This window comes from Theropithecus gelada, chromosome 6, assembly GCF_003255815.1.
Source record: "Theropithecus gelada isolate Dixy chromosome 6, Tgel_1.0, whole genome shotgun sequence".
Lineage (NCBI taxonomy): Eukaryota > Metazoa > Chordata > Mammalia > Primates > Cercopithecidae > Theropithecus > Theropithecus gelada.
The window spans coordinates 69120984-69144061 of record NC_037673.1 but is presented as its reverse complement, the minus strand read 5'-3'; the positions used below and the strand labels follow the sequence as shown (position 1 = coordinate 69144061).

Here is a 23078-nt window from a genome sequence, read left to right as displayed (position 1 = left end):
AACTCGTTTAATTTTGAGACTCTAAGTAAGAACAACTGTATTTTAGACAAAACTTGCTAATAAATCATCAGCTGGCTGACTCGTAGAGATAATAATTTCTTCTTTTTCATTTAATTTTTTAAAAAATTCTGTTAACATTAATAACACAGAATAAAGTTTGGCTTGAACAGGGTATATGATCATTTGCCCTCCACTAGCTGAAACTTCCTTTGGCACTATAAATATTATATCTCTGCCAAACTGGTAGCTAAATGGCATTCTGATGTAAGAAGCATGAAAGAACAAGGCTGTTCAACTTTCTTAGGGGCTTTTCACATTGTACATGCAACTATTCATATATTGCTTATAGAATCACAGAAGGTGACAGATGAGGAAACTGAGGACTGGAGTACCAGTAGCACTTATGGGATTATGTCCAGGTACCTGTCTGATCCCTTCAAGAGGAAAGCAGAGAAGAATCAAAGGAAGAGAGCTGACAAGAGCAGGAGCCCAGATAAGAAATGTCCACCCCAGGCCTAGCTTACCACCCTCTACTCTATTCTAGTGGTCACAACATTATGGTACTAATGTCCCATACCTGTCATTTTCAAGAATGCTAGCTATTTCCTATATGTGCATCTAATTTTAACCATATTCTGGTTTAGACATTCATCTGTGTTAAGAATATAAAAAGCAATACTTACTACAGTATTGACCTTTATAAACCACTGATTGATTTGCGAATACGTAGTATTCATTTTTATACAATTTGTTATTTCTAAATAAGAAAATGAAAAAGCATAAATGTGAAAAAGCATACCACTAATTTGAACAGCAAGAATGCCTCTAATGGCATAAATGTCAACCCCCAACACATCTTCTTAAAATCTATTTATAGACTTCAGTTTTACATGGGATACACTATAGTCATAAGCCTTTAAATGTCTAGTGATGTAAGGCTTACTATGCTATGCAGTCCTACATTACAAGCAAAGGAAGACTTCTGTTAGAAGAAACCACTTATTTTTCATTATTAGAAATTATCTATGGTATACTTGTACTCAAACTGCAATAATTCTACATTCAATAAAGAGACTATGGTTGACAATTCACCGATAAAATCAATAAAATAAAAAATTTATAGAAATGGTAAAATGCATATAAACTTATACTTATGGTGTGCATATATATGTATACATACACACATTTTTTACTAGCCAAAAATATACTAACCCAAATATCTAAAAACAAACATATGAATGTTCTCAACAGCTGCACAAGTTCCTGAGCTAATTACAAATGTCTCTTTGTATACATCTGTGTAATCTTTTAATTTAGAAAAAGATGATTTCTAATTTGTTTTATTTCAAGATAGCTCATGCTGATTGTTAAAAAAATTATGTATATATATGTGTGTGTGTGTGTATGTGTGTGTGTATATATATGTAATAGAAAATAAAAATCCTCCCTAATCTCTCAAGAGATGACTGAATGAACAATACTTCATGTAAGTTTGGCCTTAGACATGGTACATTTGAAAACCTACTTGGTAAAATCCTACGTGCTAGGGCCATGAAGATCTGCTTACCAGAGAAAGGCATTAGGCTGGACATCAGCCTCCAAAACAGCTGCTCATTCTCTCTTCCCTGTAAGAAGCCTTAGATTTGCATACAAACACTAGCTACAAGCACTGGCTACTCTAAAGAAGGAAAAAAAGGAAAAAGAACTGTGAAAGTATATCAGTGGGGAAATCAACCACATATTTGGAATTCTATAGAAAAAAGTTAACAACAAGAAGAAAACAGGCACCTGGCAGGAAAAAATGTTAAGGAAATTATTGAGACGTGATACACTTCCTGTCAAAACAACACATGAGGTGGTGATTCATTCGATTAGTATTTTCTAAATACTGTGCAATGTTAAGTGCTCCATAAATTCAGTGATATTCAACTGTGGCAGCGAAGGATTTTATATTTTTAATTTTAGGTACTAATCAGTTCAAATCACCCTGTACCCCAAAATAAATAAAGACCAGTATGTACTCACTGTATTCACAACAGTATTCTTTAACATCACAAAGGCAAAATAATCCACTATAATTTACTTTCCCTAGTTTAGTTTTGGCTTAAGCTGTGGTCTTCAATGTAACTCAAAGTTGTAGGATATGTGGCCCTGGACTAGAGGCCTCTCCTCAAACAATAGAAACATTAGAATCAATTTGCTGTTGACATCTCAAGAACAACATCAAGACCTTTATCAAACATTTCCAGGATTCTATAAAATTGTTTCAATTCTCAGGTATCTGCACTTATAAAAATACATTCATACACATATAACTAAGTTTTTTTCCATACAAATTTAAGATGTAAAGTCATGGCAAGCATATTGCCACAATAAAACAAATTGGAATATAAAGGAATCGTCCTTTCTGTTTGATAATATTTGAGTTTCCCTCCCACCAAATAACTACAGTAAATATTTATTTATAAGCCCAACTTTGAAAGGGTTTTAAAAAATTATTAGCAGCAAGTAATTATGTATGTTCAAAAAATAATAGTTTTAAAGCAAGTGCGACAGTCTGTGGTTGCATTCTAACATCTGAAAGATAATCACTCCAATTACACAAATTTTAATTAAAACATCAATTTCTTAAATTCACTGGTTTTTATAACATCACTGGAGCAGATGCATATTTACAATATAGATTACAGTTAGAACACCATAACAGGAAAGAAGAAAAAAAAACTAAACAATACTTTGATCTCTATTACACCAGGTATGGCTCCCAGAAAACTGCCTTTGCTCAGGCTGCTGAGAGCACGCTGGCCCACTGCTTCTCCATATCACAGTGTATTTACTGGCTTTTATGGCAGCTAATTTGTCAGCATTGAGAGCTCCTCAAGAGCTACCTCTAAGCTTCTTATCTCTGAACCTCCAGCATGCAGCATATGTCTGCCTTATAGCAATTACTAGCTAAACCCAACTCAATAAAGGCTCAAAAAATCAAATAACACTCCCAAACTCCCTGGAGTGAAAAAGCTTTGGAAAGAACTCCTAGATGATAAGAGGGCTTAGAGCCCCTACACTCAGCAACCAAAATCTCAAATAGAATAAATCCATTGTCCGAATCTCCAATATAATAAAATATCTTTATCTTGAGGCTCTGTGAAAAGTGGAAGGATGTCATGCCTTAAAATACTACCTTTTGGCTGGGCGTGGTGGCTCACGCCTGTAATCCCAGCACTTTGGGAGGCTGAGGCAGACAGATCATGAGGTCAGGAGATCGAGACCATCCTGGCTAACACGGTGAAACCCCTTCTCTACTAAAAATACAAAAAATTAGCCGGGTGTGGTGGCGGGCGCCTGTAGTCCCAGCTACTCGGAAGGCAGAGGCAGGAGAATGGCATGAACCCAGGAGGCGGAGGTTGCAGTGAGCTCAGATGGCACCACTACACTCCAGCCTGGGCAACAGAGCGAGACCGTCTCAAAAACAAACAAACAAACAAAACTACCTTTTTAGAAGCACAAGTGTGTTTTCTTTCATACTACTAGTCAGGAACTACATAAAATACTAGAAGTTTTAGAGATTTGCTATCTCTTTTTGAGGAAAAAAGTGTGAGACTAAACAGAAGGAAAATCCATAGGTTTCTTGAGAGAAGGAGGAGAGGTAGAGAAAGATGGGAGCAGGGATAGGGGTAGGGAGAGAGGGGATGGAATCATTATAAAAGTTCTTATTTTAGCTAAAAACTTATATTTATCAAAAATGCCACACATTTCAGAGCATATTCTCCACCCAGCCTCAGTGGGGTTAGGTACATTAAGTTCAATATGTTAAAATGAAATTAATACCCATTTTCATTCATCCTAAAATTCTATTAAAAATAATTATTCGATTATTACTGGCTGATTCCACCTCACTGCTCATGAAGTATTCTGACAACAATAACATGAGCTGCCATGACAGGGTAATCTCAAAGTATCTGCAATCATTTCTCCCCATAAAGATGCAACGCTGAAGTACCATCTTCAAACTCAACTTCCTGAACAATCTAGATGTTGCCAGTCAAGTGTCTGAAAGCACTCTGGGAGCCAAGCGTGATGCTCGTAATGTGAGGGAGGCTTAAGACACCATCCTTACCTCCGTAGAAACATAGAACTTGAGATACGGAACACACCATGGAGGTGGTCTGACCCTGGCCCCTTAGGTTTCAGATGAGGTCACCAGAGCCCAGAAAGGTGATATGACCCACCCGATATATCAGTAGCAATGCTAAGACTTCAACCCAAATCTACTTGTGGTCCAACCTTTGCTACATTCAGACTGACAATCTTCTTAAAACCTTCCTCTTGCACACACTCTACTATCCTACTCTGATGAATGGTGTGAACCACTAGCAATCACTTCCAACTCACACTAAAGAGACTGTCTTTCAATTAACTGAACTCCAAACATCTCTCTACTTCTAATTTCTTCTGCTGCTACCCACAAAGGTACAACACAGCTTATGAAGATAAACCTTCCTACCATAAATGCGAAAGAGGAAAAAACTTGCTCTTTATTTTTAATACCAAAAAACCCTCTGATAAACCAATATGCAAATTATTGTTAGCATTCCTATCAAGATGTAGTTTCTTTAAACTGTTCGTGGTAAAGGTGAATTTTCTCTAGCTCAGCCCTATCATTGTGAGACAAGCATGCCAAGTGAGAAGTTAATTTGGGACTTTCTGTAGATATGAAGAAGATAACCTAGAGGGTTCATTTTTATTGTAACAACCTAAGTTATCTATAGGTGAAATCTTAAGCACCTTTTTATTAACACTAAAACATTTTTACAAGAAGACTAAAAATCAAAGGACATAAGACCTTTGTCTCATAATAAACAAATTTCTATCCAAATTGGAACCTTTCTAACTAAACATCAAGGAGTCATTGATACTGTTTTATTGTCAATGAACAAGATATCAATATTTCTGGTGATCAAACGAGAGAAGAAACAATATACATGTATTTTACATAACAGCTACATATGTCAGGAAACATAGAACTTAAGAGAAATACTTATATTTCACTCCCCCTTAAGAATCCATCAGTTAAAACCCTATTAAAGCATTGGCAATGGGTTTTGTGCATTGTTCTTTATCTCCAAGAATAGGAATGGCCAGCTGAATCCTGCTTTGTCTCTAGGGGCTGTGATAACTGCTATAAAAGCAACTTCCAGAAATCCATTCCTGAAAAGTTTTTGACAAGTTGCAAAGTTGACAACTCCATGAAAGACATTTATGTTAGATGAGCTGATTCTTATACCTAAATGTGGGTTTCTGATAATAAACAAAAAAGGAGACAGGTTATTCCACAGAGTGATAAACCCGGACTTTAATTTCCCTACTACACTACCACATCCAAATTCCACCTCCATCAAGCTTTATAAATAGCAAATGAAATCACTACCTAAAGAAATCATCATAGTTCATAGAAACAACCAAAGTCCTTCTGTTTGGAAAAGATACTGATTCTTAGAGATATGAAGAGATTACTTTCAATGAGCTCAAGACTAAAGCCAGGTGTCCTGATTCCTAGGTGTGTGCTATTTTCCACTCATACATAAATGGTAAAAAGAATGGCTTGTTTGCTTTTTTTATTATTTTTATTTTTTATTTTTTATTTTTTTGAGATGGAGCTTCACTCTTGTTGCCCAGGCTGGAGTGCAATGGCGCGATCTCGGCTCACTCACAACCTCTGCCCCCCAGGTTCAAGCGATTCTCCTGCCTCAGCCTCCCGAGTAGCTGGGACTACAGGCACGCGCCACCAAGCCCAGCTAATTTTGTATTTTTAGTAGAGATAGGGTTTCTCCATGTTGGTCAGACTGGTCTCGAACTCTCTACCTCAGGTGATCCGCCTGCTTCGACTTCCCAAAGTGCTGGGATTACAAGCGTGAGCCACTGCGCCTGGCCCATGAGTGGCTTTCTTTTTACCCTCCTCCCTGGCCCTTTGCAAGAACAAACACGAGGGAGTCATGCTCTTTAGAATTGTATCAGGCAGTCTAAAGGCCTAAATAACCTAAGGTTTTCTAAAAATCTAAGGATACTAAAATTTTTATTTCAACTTATTTTTAAAGCCAGAATGTCAAGAAAGGGATAGGTTGACTTGGGGCTGGTGATAGAGTGTAGAAGACTGATAAAGAAATGAGAATTCCTCCATGTCTATTTGTATTTTGTCTCTTTTTAGAAGGTAATGATTTTTCAATTAAAGAGGAGAGAAAGAACATCTCTAAGTGGGAAAGTCCATTGTAAGAGAGCATCAAGCTGGTCTGAATCAGTTCCAGGCTGCTGGACATGCCAGGATAGTAAAGAATCTGATGAGATTTCCTAACCATAATCCATCAGGAACTGTGGACAATGGCAGAGGGATTCGATACAGGAGACAAGCGCATGTCATTCTGACCTTCAAAACGGCAGATTCTACAAATTATAGACAGAAGGCATTTCATGTTGATCCTAGATTAAGATTCTAGAGCAGATTATTTAAACTGTGGTGTATGAGGACCTCGAAGAAAAAGTAGTGGCTTTTTGGAGCCAGTGTGTGCTCCCAAAGAATAAGTCACTTGAGAATAACCCCATTTTATTATGTGGTGATAATTTACTAGACTGGTAGACAAAGAGATATAATAGACACGGTATATATCTTTATGAGGAGATGGGGGATTAAGAACCAGATGTTGGTACAAATAAGTAGTAATTAGTTGAACAAGTCTACTTGAAAATGATAAACATCAACCTGAACTGAAGTTTGCATAGACACATCAAATAGCTCTGCCCTAGATTTCAGCCTAAATAACAGTTTTATTATTTCCTTAGGCATTGAATAAATGTATATCAAACCTATGGATAACTTGAAACTAAAAGGGGTAGTGAATATGAAAAATGTATAAACACTCTAAAAGACTAGGAAAAAATGGTCAAATACAGGAAAATAAATTCAAGAGAGATAAATATTAAGATTATTCCTAAGACTAAAAACCCAAATGCACAAGTCCATGAATGAGGAGATACGGCGCCATAGCAACATAGGTAAAAAGAAACTAATTTTGAGATGACTATGAACATGGAAACTCAATAGTATGGTTACGAAATACTTTTAGGCCAGGCACGGTGGCTCATGCCTGTAACCCCAGCACTTTGGGAAGCCAAGGAGGGTAGATCACCTGAGGTCAGGAGTTCGAGACCAGCCTGGCCAACATGGTGAAACTCCATCTCTACTAAAAATACAAAAATTAGCTGGGCATGGCGGCACGCACCCCTAATCCCAGCTATTTGGGAAGCTGAGACAGGAGAATCGCTTGAATCCAGGAGGCGGAGTTTGCAGTGAGCTGAGATCACACCACTGCACTCCAGCCTGGGTGATGGAATGAGACTCTGTCTCAAAAAAAAAAAAAAAAAAAAAAAATTTAAGCTATTGTTTATTGAGGAGTTATTCTATCTTAGGTTCAGTGCTAAACACTTTATATAGACTATCTTATTGAGTCCTTTTTACAATCTTATGAGAGAAATAGACAAAAACTGAGGCTAAAAGTTCAGGTGACTTGGCCAAGACAAGCTAGAAGCAGCATGCCATGAGTCTCCCCAAGTCTCTCTGACCTCCAGCTGCTAATCTTAACCATGAGCTATCACTCCTTCCCTAGAAGAAAGGAGGACAGATCTGTGCTCTACACCAGAGGTCTCCAACTCCCGGGGCCACAGACCAGTACAGGTCCATGGCCTGTTAGGAACCAGGTCACACAGCAGGAGTTGAGCAGTAGGCAAGGGAGTGAAGCTTCATCTGTATTTACAGCTGCTCCCTATCGTTCACGTTACTGCCTAAGCTCCACCTCCTGTCAGAGCAGTGGAGGCATTAGATTCTCATAGGAACGCGAACACTACTGTGAACTGCACATGCAAGGGATCTAGGTTGTGGGCTTCTTATGAGACTCTAATGCCTGATGATCTGTCATTGTCTCCCATCAACCCCAGATGGGACCATCTAGTTGCAGGAAAACAAGCTCAGGGCTCCCATTGATTCTACATTATGGTGAGTTGCATAATTATTTCATTATATAAAATGTACAATAAACATAATGCATTTGAATCATCCTGAAACCATCCCCCTCACCCAAGTCCATTGAAAAATTGTGTTCTACAACACCAATCCCTGGTGCCAAAAAGGTTGGCGACTGCTGCTCTACACTGTCAGATAGCATCTGGAAGAATTACATTTTAAAAAGAAAATAGCAAATTGGAATATGTCCAATACTCAGGTTTGTGAAAGGATTCAAAATCATGTCACTTAACAAGGGCTGAAGAAACAGATTTTTATTTTCCAACCTCAATAAAAGAAGACTTGAAGACAGGATATATAATTAATTTTTTATGGCTGGGCGCGGTGGCTCAAGCCTGTAATCCCAGCACTTTGGGAGGCCGAGATGGGCGGATCACGAGGTCAGGAGATCGAGGCCATCCTGGCTAACACGGTGAAACCCCGTCTCTACTAAACAATACAAAAAAACTGGCCAGGCGAGGTGGCGGGTGCCTGTAGTCCCAGCTACTCGGGAGGCTGAGGTAGGAGAATGGCGTAAACCTCAGAGGCGGAGCTGGCAGTGAGCCGAGATCCGGCCACTGCACTCCAGCCTGGGTGACAGAGCAAGACTCCGTCTCAAAACAAAACAAAACAAAACAAAAGAATGGCCTCCACACAGCAGAAATATGACAAACTTAGGATGAGGGAGAATTGTTTTTAAAAGCCTAAGCTTTCCAAATAGATGGATTATCTTTATGGCCATGAGGTCCTCATCACTGAAGGTATTCAAGGACAGACTGGTCAACCATTTAGAGATAGGCCATGCAGGGGAACTGTGCACCTTCTGGAGACTAGAGAAAAACTTTTAGGCTTCTTTCAATCCAAAGACTCAGATTTTAATCAAGAATTTCATTCATTTCCCCATGCAGGTTGATACAATTTCCTGAGAGGTCCATGAGGTCCCCCATTTACATCTGGGAAGGACTGTCTACTTCCTGAGTAAACTTTGCCCTTCTCCCCCTGCATCCCAGTGTTTTCCAACACAATCCACATCGGATACCCAGTAGTCCTTGCAGTGGTGCTGTAAACAAGAAGGACTTGAGATGACAGCAAAATAACTAAATAACCAACCAACATGTGTATATTCTGCTTTGAGCACCCTACAGAGTAGCCTAAATCAGGGTCCCTGTCATTAATGGGCTACAGTCATGATGTAAAGTTGAGACTTATATACAGGAACACACAATGACCCCAGGGGCAGGAGGTAAGTAAAAAATGAGAGAGTGATAGGAGTTCAGAAGGGAAAGCAGCACAGTTGCTACTAAGTTAGTTGAAGGTTACAGAGAGAAAGTGGTTTAAGCTGGGCTTTGAGGAATGCAACACATGTTGGCGAGGGAGAAAAAGGAGCCCACTATGAAAAAGTCAAAGAAGTTAGAAACACACGTGTTCCATAGGCAGTTACTAGTACTGGCTAACAGAACTGTAGAGTTCACAAGGGGGAAACAGCAGGGGACAGTTGACACACCACCAACAGCATAAAAGTAACACCATGAGAAATAGCAGGTGTTACCCTTTCCCTAGGCACTGTGCGATGTAGGAAGCCAGAAACACCTAAAGATTAGGAAAGTAGCTATCAAACCCAGCTGTACGTTAGAATCGCCTCTTTAGAAAATGATGCTAGGTCCACTTGAGAGATTCTGAACCCAGGTGGTTCCAGTGAACAACAGGGCTTGAAATCCTGGGTTAGAGGCTCAAAGTAAAGAACCCATAGTCAGTAGTCTCATTAATCACTGAACATCCCCTACCTTTCAGAACTCTAACACCTAATCATACAGCAAACCAGGAGGCTGGTGAAGCAAGAAAAGGAGAAGCACTGTTGACAAAGAACCAGTGACAATGTACAGACAATAAATCAGGGTCTTAGTGGGAAAAGACAAAAATATAAGCCCCCGAGGGACTTTGTCTGAACCATCCAGCCCAATGAAAACCTCTTGCTTTTCACCATACTTAGAAGTCCTTCATGAGACTTCTTTGCCTGACAGAAATTATTTTTATCATAAAATTAAACCATCCACTTGTCTTTCCTCTTTCCAGAAATGTACCACCCCTCTTCTACATGAGGGGTTCTTCAGAAGAAGACGACTAGGGCAGCCATATGGCCCACACAAAGGATCTGGACTTGCATGTCTGAAATCTCTTTGGACTAAATCCAGGAAGATAAGTCCAAGTCATTTCACCCTAATGACTGGTAGTCAAGGAGAGATAAAGTAATAAGAGTGACAGCTCATCATCTATTCAAATGCCTGTTGCAGGCACAATGCTAACCTTGTAGACAGTACATTTCTAGTAGTGTTGACCAAGACAAGTAAAGCAAATTGACTAATACATCACATTCAAATTCTACTCATCACGACCGAGTAGAATGTTAAAAAATGGGTTGCTTTTAGAGACCATCCAGTCTAATCCTTTCCATTTTACTGAATGAGGAAACTGGGACCAGAAAGGGTTCCAGAAGGAATACTCACCCAAGGTCACAAAACTGGAAAGCCAGAGGACTCCATCCCTTCATCCAACTCCCAGCCTAGGGCAATTTCTCCTGGGGTCACACTGACATCTCACTGCCTTCTGAAAGCTGAAAAACCTGCTACCCCTTTCATTCTTTTTAAATGGTTATTTTCCATTTGCTATAACTACAATCATCACTTACTCTCTGTCAGGCACTACCAGGAGGGTTGTCTGTTAATTAAATCACGGAGTCCTCACAACAGTTGAAGCAGGTTACTATTATTATCTGCATTTTACAAACGGAAAAACCTGAGGTAGAGAGAGGTCACATAGCCAGGGCAAAGCTGGGGCTATTTAACCCAAACAGTCTGGCTCCAAAGTCCACATTCTAAACCACTTCGTGAGAATTTATGAAATATAATTTCTTGAATTATAAAATGATAGAAGAAAAGGAGTAAGCCTTAAACACAAAGGGCATGGTCACTAGTGTTTGATAATGGATTGAAGAGCTAAACCATAAATGTCATTAATAGATGCAATATACACTTCATCTATTTATTAAGGGAATGCATATATATATATATATTTGAAGCATATTAACATTTCAAGTGTATATTTTTTAAAGGCACAATGATCATGTGCACAGCTGTCACACAAAGCTTGCAACTTGAAATAGGCAGAATGTTATTTCCCTGCTGGTTTTGGAAGGATCTCTTCTGAACAGGCTACTATGGAAAGCAAAGCCACCACTGCAGATTTCTGCCTGTTGGTCCTCATTCATAGATACATTTTCATCTGCTCTTAAGAGAACATCACTTGTATGTTAACTTTCTACAGAAATAAAACCTCGAGTTATTTATAATTGAGGCAAAGATTAAACCAAAACAAGAGAAAACACCTCTGAAAATTAAAATACATTTTTATACAAGTGTTCAAAACCAACATCACTGGAACAAATGCCCACTATTCAATTATATACTTTTTTGCTTTCTCTCATTAAAAAATGATGTCAGATCTCATTATCTTGGTTATCCAGGAGAAGAAGTCCAGGAGCAATAATGTTACAAATAAGCAAATTGCTATTGTGCCTAAGATCAAATTTCAAAGGAAAAATGGAAGTCAATTAAGAAGATGCACTATCACATTAGAGAAAAAAAAAAAAAAGTTACATGACTTATTTTGCCAGCCAAATGTCTTTAATTTTTTTTTGAGACAGGATCTTGCTCTGTCACCTAGACTGGAACGTAGTGGCACCATCTCAGCTCACTTCAGCCTCAACTTGCCCAACTCAAGCTATCCTCTCCCATTCAGCCTCCCAAGTAGCTGGGACTATAGGCACACACCACACACCACTATGCCTGGCTAGTTTTTGTATTTTTTGTAGAGACAGGGTTTTGCCATGTTGCCCAGGCTGGTCTTGAACTCCTGGGCTCAAGCAATCCTCCCATCTCAGCCTCCCCAAGTGTTGGGGTTATGGGTGTGAGCCATCACTCCCACCCTGGCCAGCCAAATGTCTTAATGTGGAGTGTGCAAAATTCTACTCTGAAAATGCAACAGACCCTAAAAACTCTAAAGCCGGAAAAGTGTCACCTTCAACATGGAATCCAAAGATCAGAGAATCAAAGCAAAGAGCAGTGCTGGGCACATAGTAAGCCTTCAACAAATATTAGTTGAATGAATGTAAATGAAGAACATGTTCAGAAAGAGAGCCCCATAATAGAGATTGTCAAAATGGCAAAACAGTAGAGTGACATTGCTTTGGGCTTCTGAGAACTTCCAATACCATGATAATAACAAAAGAACTAAGGGTCACAGAGACTGGACAAAATGACAGAGTGTCATCCAATCAGAGCAAAATGTTCTGTGATACAGGACCTGACCTACACTTCTTAAGCAAGAAAAATATCTCAAAGCCCCGCTTTGCCTAAGTAAGAGATGTGGACTCAAGCCGGACGGGGTGGCATATTTACAGCACAACTTTAGCATGGCAGAATTCCCTGAATTTGGTGCACTTCAAATGTAACACTGTTTTTACAGCCTCAGTAGGAGTTGCCCAGGTTGACCCACCTCTTCATAACAAATATTTAAGGTTATGGGTGGGGGCCGGGGGCAGGGGGGAATCCCAGAGCTACTCTGCTTCACTAAAAGCAACATAAATACAAATGCAATTACACAAAACCTACCCAAACCAGATCTGTCATATCTGATTAGTGAATAAAAGCATAATAAAATTATAGTCAGCCTAGGTAATTTAGGTGACTTTTCCAACATTTATATCATGAATCTTTTTTGAGGCTTTTCCAACATTTATATCATGAATCTTTTTTTCTTGGAATTCAGCCCTTGGTCATAAACTGGCAGGACTTGTTGGAGCTTGGGTACCAATATAGTGGTGTACAGAATGTTTAATATAAAAGTAATAGTATGTGCTGCAATTTGTTTTAATACCTACTTAGAACACATAGTCTTTTCTCACAGGGCATACTAAAGGAGGTCATGTATCAGAGCTCACCTGAAATTCCTGCCCAATTTAAGTCTTAGCCACAAGTGCAGTTTCTTATAACACAATAAGAAAAGATTCCAAACTCTTCTGCAGTACTCACATGATTAAAAAAAAAAAAGCATGAAACCCACCCAAGTGAGTCTTCTGAGACATTTCATAGAAACTTAGTTACTAACTACTATTTTCTTCTGTACATGTAAGCGTTTATAAACTGCTTAAAAGACAATTGGGTACTTCAGAGGAAAGTCTAATGACACGCCTGTTATACAACCTGTTCTTAGCTGACCAGATTGTGTGGTTTTGATAAGGAAAAAAAAAAAAAAGTCAAAAGCAGGACAAACACTGATTCTCTGTTCACCATTCTCCCCTTACCCAAGACATTCATCTGAGTCACACACTCTATAGCTAGCTCTGTGCCTCAGTTTCCCTAACCATTAGCTATATCTGATGCTAGCCAAATTCCTATTTTAATCAAAGTTAATCACATACAAAGTCCACATCAGAACATTACATTGCAATACTATGTTACATTAAAAATTCCAAAGGGTTTTGCAGTATTCATCTCTTTTCTCCAAATACTCCAAAGGGGTTACTTTGGCTATTAATCAAGATTAGGCAAATACCCATGTGCTTTAAGAATGTGTAACTAAAAACCCAGGACAGATCTGGAGAAACCTTCCCAGGTTTCCCAGAAGTTACCACTCTGCTTGGATTGTCATGTACAAAGTAGATGCCACAGAACCTAACAAAGGCAGGTCCTTGATTTGCTTTTGCAGCAAAAACAGGATTTCACTTACCCCTGACAGCTTCAGGGCTTAGGAACACGAGATAACAACGCTTCAGAAAGCCAGGGTCCCCATGGAATCCCAAATGATCAGTTCTTTATAAACGAATATTAAAGACCTTACTTTCTTTGGTATTTTGCCCAATTGGTGTGGTCCGTGGTGAACCTCTATAACTCCTGGTGTGGGGAGATTTGTGGAGACGCAGGCCGGGGTCTAGGCGGGAGAAGCTGCGCAAACACAGATGTTACCACTGTTCCTCGGCCCACCCAGTCAACCAATGCGGGGACGCTGTGGGCCTCTAGAGATGGATTCTTTCTTAGAAATCTAACTGGTCTCTGGGAAACCAGAGCTGGGTTTCCAGGGCCGCCTGAGCACCCAGTTTCCATACAGCCCTCGACCCAAATGGTGCCTTCTTGGCCAAACACCCGCCTGTCATTCGGAAACCCTAAGCACGGGAAGGCTGTGGCATCACCACATACACCCCGGGTATTTAAGGGGAAACAAATGCATAAAATAAGCGTAAGAAGTCCCACATAATTCTGACCGCCTTTCCCAACCAAGGTAACTATAAATGCCTTTTGAAACACAGCAAATGCTTCCACACGAGTAAGTGGTAGTGCGTGTGTCCTGAGCTTGCGCTCCGTCTGCATTCTGCGGTCCTGGCCCTGCCAAGCACCCTCCGCCCCGGAGCAGAAGCATGGATGGGAAGGACGGACACCAACTCTCAACGCTCTCCCTTCTCCACCGCAGGAGCGCTGTTTATTTCCCTGGCTCCCGAAGGAGACTGGCTGGGCTTTCACCCGCCCAGCCCCCAGCTCTCAGTGCGCCCGAGCGACCCCGCGCTCCGCAGCTGCCGCCGCCGCCGCACGAGGCTGCACCGCCCTCTCCACTTGTTGCCGCTCCCGAGAGAGCGAGAGGCGGCGCCCAGCCCTCGCGCCGCAACGCCTGCAGAGCTCCCGGGTCACCTCTGCTGACCCTCGCATCCCTGGGGACCCTGGAGAAAGTGGCCCTGCGGATGCGAACTCAGGTGGGCAAACTTTTCCGCCCAGAGCTGCAGGGAAACGCAGACCATGGAGCCCCAAAGAGCATTTACCTGCAGCGATGGCCCCGCAGCCTCCAGAGCCCAGGCGAGGCGCTGCCCCCGCGCCCTGCCCGAGGGCGCCTCGGAAAGCGCCCCCCGCCAGCCGCCGCCCGGAGTCCGGAAGGCTGTCCCCGGCGATGCCAACGCCTGGCGGCGGCAGGACTGAAGCCAGGCTTTAGGGGGTGGAGCTGCGGCCGCGCGCCCGGGCCGGGCTGGCTGCGCCCTCAGCGGGTGACGCCCCCGCTCCCCCCGCGCCTCCCCCCTGCCACTGGATCCCCGCCTGCCCACCTCCCGGCCCGGCTCGCTGCGGCCGCATCACATGGCGAGGCCCGCCCGCCTGCCTCGCCCGACACCGGCTCCAGGAGGAAACCTGAAGCTGCCCCGACCGCGCTGTCTCCGCCAGCCCCCTCCCGCTGCGGGGCGGAGGCCGGTGGCCTCGGCTTCCCTCCCCCGGCCCGGAGCTCTGAGGCACGGAGGCTGGCGCGGACCTGCCGGGCCACTGGAGGGCCAGTTGCGCCCCGGGCGCCTCCACGCCTCGGCGCCTCCCGAGGAAGGCGCTGGGCTGCCGGCTCGCAAAAGGAGTTGTGCCAGGCCCAAGGGAGGCTCAGGGTGTTCCCAGCCAAAAGCCACCACACCCGTGACATAATACGGCCCAGGTCTATTACAATAGGAAATATTATTTTTAAAAACAGCATTTGCCCTCTATTTGAAGCTCATGTTCTCCGGCCGAGCTTTGCAAGCTGCGATTCCCTTCACGTTTATCCAAGCAAGTGGCTGCAAGTCTTAATTCAAAAACGTATGACAACCATAACCACTTTTACAATGAACAGCAATGTGAAGGGGACTCCCTTATCCTCCAAAGCGGTTTTCCTCTTAGATGTGATGACAACCCCAAAAGCAGAAGCCAAGCCTCTTCATCAGCCAGGCTTTCATCATACAGACTTAAGACCATTGTTACAGCTTTAAAGGTAAAACTACCGATCTGAGTCTTCTGTGGCAGGAAGTGTTGTAGTTAAGACTATTTGTAAGGAAATTAGTATTGAAATATAAAGTTTCTAATAAAATTTATAAAATCACCTTGAGTCTCTGCTTTGTTTTTCCTTTTAAGACTGGCTACCCACAGAACCATAACAAAGGTGTGGCCCGAGGAAGCTGGCCACCAAGATACCAAGCCAGAAAGGAGCCCAGCTCCCAGGCTGCCACCACCACTTCTCTTGGGCCTGGGCCTTTTCTGTCTCCCTTCCAGCCGCCACCTTCCCCAGCCCACCTTGCTGATAGGAATGCTGAGAAAGGCTGAGATTAGCAAGAGAAGACCATCGTGTGTCTGAATGACCTTAGTCCTGTTCCAAGGCAAAGGCTACAATTCCTCCTTGGGAAAAGGGCCCCAACGTTGGCATTGCGCTGCTGACCTGGGCTGTCATCCCAGCTGATTCCACCGCTCAGCCCCACAGAGCTGTGAATTCAAGGCCTGGCCTCAGGCGCTGCCACAAAAAACAAAAAAAAAAAACAAAAAAAAAAGAGTTCCTGCTCATTGTCAAGGTACACAAGATAAAAATAAAAGCAGTAGCCGGGCGCGGTGGCTCAAACCTGTAATCCCAGCACTTTGGGAGGCCGAGACGGGCGGATCACGAGGTCAGGAGATCGAGACCATCCTGGCTAACATGGTGAAACCCCCCGTCTCTACTAAAAAAATACAAAAAACTAGCCGGGTGAGTTGGCGGGCGCCTGTAGTCCCAGCTACTCGGGAGGCTGAGGCAGGAGAATGGCGTAAACCCGGGAGGCGGAGCTTGCAGTGAGCTGAGATCCGGCCACTGCACTCCAGCCCGGGCGACAGAAGGAGACTCCGTCTCAAAAAAAAAAAAAAAAAAAAAAAAATTAACAGCAGTAATATTCTTTTCAAACATAGAAAAAATTTCGATCGGGACGTGGTGGCTCACACCTGTAATCCCAGCACTTTGGGAGGTTGAAGTGGGTGGATCACCTGAAGTCAGGAGCTCGAGACCAGCCTGACCAACATAGTGAAACCCCGTCTCTACAAAAACACAAAATTTAGCTGGGTTTGTTGGTGCGGGCCTGTGATCCCAGCTACTCGAGAGGCTGAGGCAGGAGAATCGCTAGAACTGAAGATGACCTAAATCAACATGCCAGACAAAAATGATTTTCAAACTCTGATGAATAAATATGGTGATGTGTTAGAAACCTTTGTTGTTATTGTCCTTTTTCATATCACTAGTACTGAATCTCTATTTTTTTTAAAATTCTGGCAGGTATGTATATGTTTTTTTTAAAAACTAGAAAATGTGGAAAGAGGAACAAATATAAGAAGTTATCCCCAAGTCCCTTCCCCACTAAAAAGAAGGAAACCAGCAAAACTAGGAATTGTGAAACTCTTACCACTAAGGACATACAATGCTAGCTGCAGTTTTCTTGCCTGCTTTCAAGCCCCGAGCTTGATCAATATTTAAATAAGTACTTGGCTTTCAACTTCTCTAGGTTCAAATATTAAGCAAAGTGTTTGCTCCAGCAACCTTAAAAGAAGCCGTGACTGTCTGAGGCAGGAAGCTATCAGTTGTGTAAATAACCCTTTGCATCTGATTGATTTCACTGCTCCAGACGTGGGTCACTCAGGACATTGCTGGCGCTAAGCTTGGCTGGGACAGCATTTGTTTTGAATTCAAAGACTATATATTCTCTACAGACAAGGGACATTCAGGCAGCAAGAAACCAGGCTGACCATTCAGTTGGGGAAATTCTAACTTCCTAGTGAGTATCATGCCAATGTCCTAGCTCAGCTCTGTCTTTTCTAGAGATTCAATCCCCATTCATCCTTACATACTTCACTCCAGATAGACCTCCTCCATAAATCCTTACACTGTCCTGGTTTCTGCTACCCTTTGAACTTTGGCAAAGCATAATGGCCTTACTACACAGTGTAGCACCCGATTATATTAACTGTCACATGTTGGACAACTGCAGGCTCTTACCCTCTCTTCAACTTGAAATTCAGGGACAAAGCCTGTTCCTCACCCCTGTAATCTTCACAGTCCCAATACAGGGCACTTTTGGAGTATTTAATATTTGTTTTTTAATTGAACTATCACATCCATTACGCAAGAAGAAAAATGTCACCGTTTTCAAACTTTAATGAATTATAACCACTGCTAATTATATTATCTATTTAATTCTTTCCTGGCCTTTATTATATTTCCTTTGTCAATAATTCTCAAAAATTGAATAATTGTAAATCCGATGTTTAGCCATGTGAGTTAGGAAATTACAAGTGTTTCTTAAGTGAAAGCAAGATACTAGAAAATGGTAGATTTAATAGGAGATGAACAAACTCTGGAATAGAAATAGGATGACCTCGGGAAGATACAACCTTTCTAAGCCTCCATTTCCTCATCTGTATAATGGGCATAAGAATAGCATCTACTATCATTGTGATGATTACGTGACTGAAAGTGATTACAAGACACACAATAAAGATTCAGAAAATGGTGGCAGTTAATCTTTTAGTGTATGGATGTATTAGGAGAAGACTTCAGAGCTTTGAGATAATTAATAGGGCATGGCAGACCCCAAGACAAGAAATTATTTCTGGATTATAAACTTGGGTCTCCAGCCTAAGAAGGTTGGAGAACACAGAGAAGAGTCCAACATGATTAAAGCCAGGGGACAGATCTCATGGGGAAATCCGCACAGTAGTTCTCATTCTGGCTACATATTAGCATCACCTGGGAAGCTTTAACACAATCTTGATTCCCAGAACTCCAACCTCATCAATCATTCGGAATCTTCAGAAAATGGGGCCCATGTATTGGTCATTTTTGAAAGCTCTCCAGGTGATTCCAATGTTCAACCAAAGTTGGGAACCACTTGACTAAAGGAACTGAATGTATTGTCATTGGAGGAGGGTGAGGATCGCCCTCAATTATATGAGGTTAAGGGGAATCAGCTCTTCCATTTCTAATGTTAAACCATCAGGTTTAAGTTGCAGGTGAGCAGGGTTTCCGTGTAGTCTGCATATGAGTCACTTGTTTGTTAAAATGCAGATTCTGACTTCGTATCAGGTGGAGTCTGATATTCTTCATTTCTGACAAGTTTGAGTTGGGGCTGAGGCTACTGGTCTGTGGACAATACTCTGAGGAGCAAAATATTAGAGAGATTTAGAGAGAAATATTCAGATTTGTTACAGGAGAAGTCTTAACATCTCTGAATATTTTTAGTCAATTGGTATTTATTGAACACCAACTATGCACAAAATTAATATTTTGCAATCTTTGAAGAAAATAATAGGTTGTTTTTAGCCAGTTTTCAGTATGAGATCTTCCCTAAAGGGGCAACTTACCTATCAGGTATAGTAAGCTCAGTGCCTAGGGTCTACAATACTTATAGGGGCCAAAAAATATTTTAATTTCTTTTAAAATCCAAAGAGAAAAATGAACTTTTAGGTCAAAGGAAATGTTTTAGTAGTTTCTATTTTAGTATTAATACTAAAAAATATTAGTATTAATATATTTGTATCTATAACAATGCAATAGTGAAATATAATTTTTATTTACATTTTTATTTTTCTGGAGGAAGGGGCATATGAAGGCAAAAGCGCCCAGAGCCTACAAAAGTCATCATGCAGCTATGTTCTCCAAGTCCATATTAGTCTCAGGTATTTTCAGGAGAGCACATGGAACTCATTGTGGCTGATACTTTCACATTGATATTTATATGAGCAAAAAGAAAATATTGGGGAAATTATAAAGATGCCTTTTGAGTGGAGCCAGCCCAATAATTATGAAGAGTTCAACAGTTTTCACGTGTGCAATTTGGAAACCCTGGGGATGCTCCACTGATGAAACGTTGTTTCTTTTCAGCTGATTCCTTAGGGTCTAAAAGTCTCTCATTAGAGATTTACTCCACCTCCAGAGCCAGTCTCTAGAGATTCACAGTATTGAGACCCTTCCTTTGCATATTGACCTTTTTTTTTTTTTTTTTTTGGAGACAGGGTCTCCCTCTGTCACTCAGGCTGGAATAAAGTGGTGCAATTGCACCTCACTGCAGCCTCAACTCTCAGGCCCAAATACTCCTCTCACCTCAGTCTCCCAAGTAGCCAGTAGCCAGGACCACAGGCATGTGCCACAAACCTGGCTATTTATCTATTTATTTTTGTAGAGATAGGGTCTCCCTATATTGCCCAGGTTGGTCTCAAACTCCTGGCATCAAGCAATCCTCAGTCCTCCCACTTCCGCCTCCACCTCCCAAAGTGCTGGGATTACAGGCGTGAGCACTGCGCCAGGCCTGACCTTTTAGGTGCAATTTTTTTACCCTCTAGAGCCAGGCCCATACCTCAAGAACTTCTCAGGGGATTCACTCTGAAAAGAGGAAAATATAATAATGAGATTCCATTTTATAGGAAACACCAATTCTATTCAGTTCCTAAATACTGAGATGTGGCCACTTGTAGCTAAAGAACATCACCATCGTCACTGCTCAATGTAGTAACCCCAAGGAAAATTACTGACTGTTTTACTCTCCACTATAACTATTAGCCTCATGTGGCTATTTAAATTTATTAAAATTAAGTAAAATGAAAAATTCATTTCCTCATTGCAGTAGCCACATACTGAGTGCTCAATAGCCACATGTTCCCATCGGACAGCACAGATCGAGAATATTTCCATCATCAGAGAAAGTTCTGTCGCACAGTCCTGTTTCAAAGGGCTTTGGGTAGAGAGGGAACCACCCTTCCTGGACATCCTGAAATGCAAGGGTAGTTTGGGAAGTATTTAGACTCTAGCCCAGACACATTTTTTTTTCCACCTGTCAACCAGTCCATAACTACATAGATAATCAGTCACTCTGCTCCTTTCTAAACCTTCCAAACCAAAATTTCTAGGAAACCAACTTTCGGCTTATATCTCCTGGCCTTCAAGAGAGCCAGACCTTTTTGACTTGTGAAGGGCCAATAACCACAGAGGTTTTTCTTAGGATCTAGAACAGTCTTCATCTCAGAAAGTGATTATTTAGATCACTGCTTTTTCTTGCCAAAATGGTTCCAGGTATCCTCAAGTTGTAGGCAACCTTTTAAATTTTAAAACAACTGAAAGGCCCCTTTTCGATCTCCAGGGCATAACTGTACAAGGCAGGCCAGCTGGATGATGTTCCAAATGCATAGTTTGTCTATAAATCTTCCATTAGTCAGCAGTTTTGTTGCCAGGCACACCACCAGAGTGCTCAGGTGTGAAGAACAACTCAAAATCTAGCATTTCTCCAGTCCTCTAACACCTGCTGAACACTGACATAAACATGTTAAATCTCAGCCCAGAGCAAGTTTTCATAGTTATGTAATAAAAACCCTTTAAAAACAGAGTTGATAATTGAGACACTAACACCATTTTAATTAGGGTGCTTCAACTAGTCACTGATAATACATGTGGGAAATAATGGGTGTGCAACTGTCACATGGGCTGTAATTATATTTAAGACTTCTGGTGACATGACAGATGGTGAGAATGAAGCTCTCATGTTCTGAACATGATGTCATGTGGAAGCTGCAAAATGCACGTATAGCTTTGGACAGCTATTACTCATTAAAGAGGATCAAGATCCTGTTTTTCTATTTACAAAGAGCAGGCAGAGGAAGGGAAAAGACAGGAAAATCTATAAATAAAATTGGTATGAATCAGTTTCCCACCCTTTGAAAAAACTATATACAAATATTTTAACTAAGTCTTTTTAAAATTCATTCAGATATATTTGATTGCTCATAACATATAACCCAAGAACTAAGTTTGGAAACTTCAGAGAAATACAAATCAAAACCACAAGGCAATATCATCTTATCTCAGTTAAAATGGCTTGTATCAAAAAGACAGGCAATAACAGATGCAGCTGAGGATGTGGAGAAAGGAGAACCCTCATACACTACTGGTGGGAACGTAAATTTGTATATCCACCACTATGGGGAACAGTATGGAGGTTCCTCAAAAAAACTAAAAATAGAACTTCCATATGATCCTGTAATCCCATTGCTGGGTATATATCCAAAAGAAAGAAAATCAATATATCAAAGAGATATCTGCATTCCCATGTTTACTGCAGCACCATTAATAGCCAAAATATGGAACTGGAACTGTTTCAGAATAACCCAGGGAATTTTAAAAACCACAGATGCCTGGATACTACCTCAAAGATGGACATATTGCCTAGTTGGGAGTCCAAAATTAAGCTATAGAATTAAATGACAGAAAAAAGAAAACAGAGATAATACAGGGGAAAAAAGAGAACTTTGCAGAAATTTTCATTAATATACTCCAGAGGTATACAAGAAAATAATATATTTATGAAACAAGCACAGGCATTATGAAAATGGAACAATCAGAGGTCAAGAAAATGTACTTGAAAATTAAAAACATGAGAAAGTAAACTTTAAAAATTCAACAGAAGGTTAAAGATAAAGTTAAGGAAATATCCCAGAAAGTTTTTTAAAATAGAAATGCACAGAAAATATGAAATCACAAATGAAAGTGTTCAAGATTAATCTCACATGGCCAACAACCCACTAAAAAGAATTCCTGGAGATGAGAGAAAAGATAGTGAAATAAATGATTAAAGATATAATATTATTGAGCTCAGAATTCAGGGGAACATATGTCTGCTTCTAATAATTTATTCTAAAGATATATGTAAGGGCATGAGGATACATATACAGCTATGCTCAGTGCACTATTTTTGTAACAGCAAAAATTGAAAACAACCTAATTGTTTACATGGTTATTTGGTTAGATAAATTATGGAACACCTATACTATGTGTTGTTTAAAAATTATAGTGTGGCTCCAAGTATACCTATGTAACAAACCTGCACATTCTGCACATGTACCCCAGAACTTAAAGTATAATTTCAAAAAATTATAGTGTGGCTCTAGATGTACTAACATGGAAAGATATCCAGGATAGGCTACTGAGTGAGAAAAGCAAGTTGCAGAACATTATGTTTGCTGGGACATAATGTTTTTGTTTTTATATTACATTTAATATTTATGTTTTTATATTAACAAATGTTTATAGATCAATGTATGATTATAAATGGATTGCAGCTGGTCTATAAAGCTACTCAGGAAGCTGTCAACAGTGGTTATCTCAGGAGAGGAGTAGGATTGGGGCAGAGGGTGGTTAGCAA

The 23078-nt window shown here is 41.0% G+C and overlaps 1 protein-coding gene across 1 annotated transcript in view; it reads right to left on the bottom strand.

Moving 5' to 3' along the window:
• Positions 1-15074, bottom strand: part of ARHGEF28 (Rho guanine nucleotide exchange factor 28) — a 309778-nt gene extending 294704 nt beyond the window's left edge. Inside the window, exon 1 of the mRNA XM_025389056.1 lies at positions 14916-15074. The gene's annotated coding sequence lies outside the window, so the exon portion shown is untranslated. The remainder of the gene's footprint in view (positions 1-14915) is intronic.
• Between the last annotated feature and the right edge of the window lie 8004 nt (positions 15075-23078).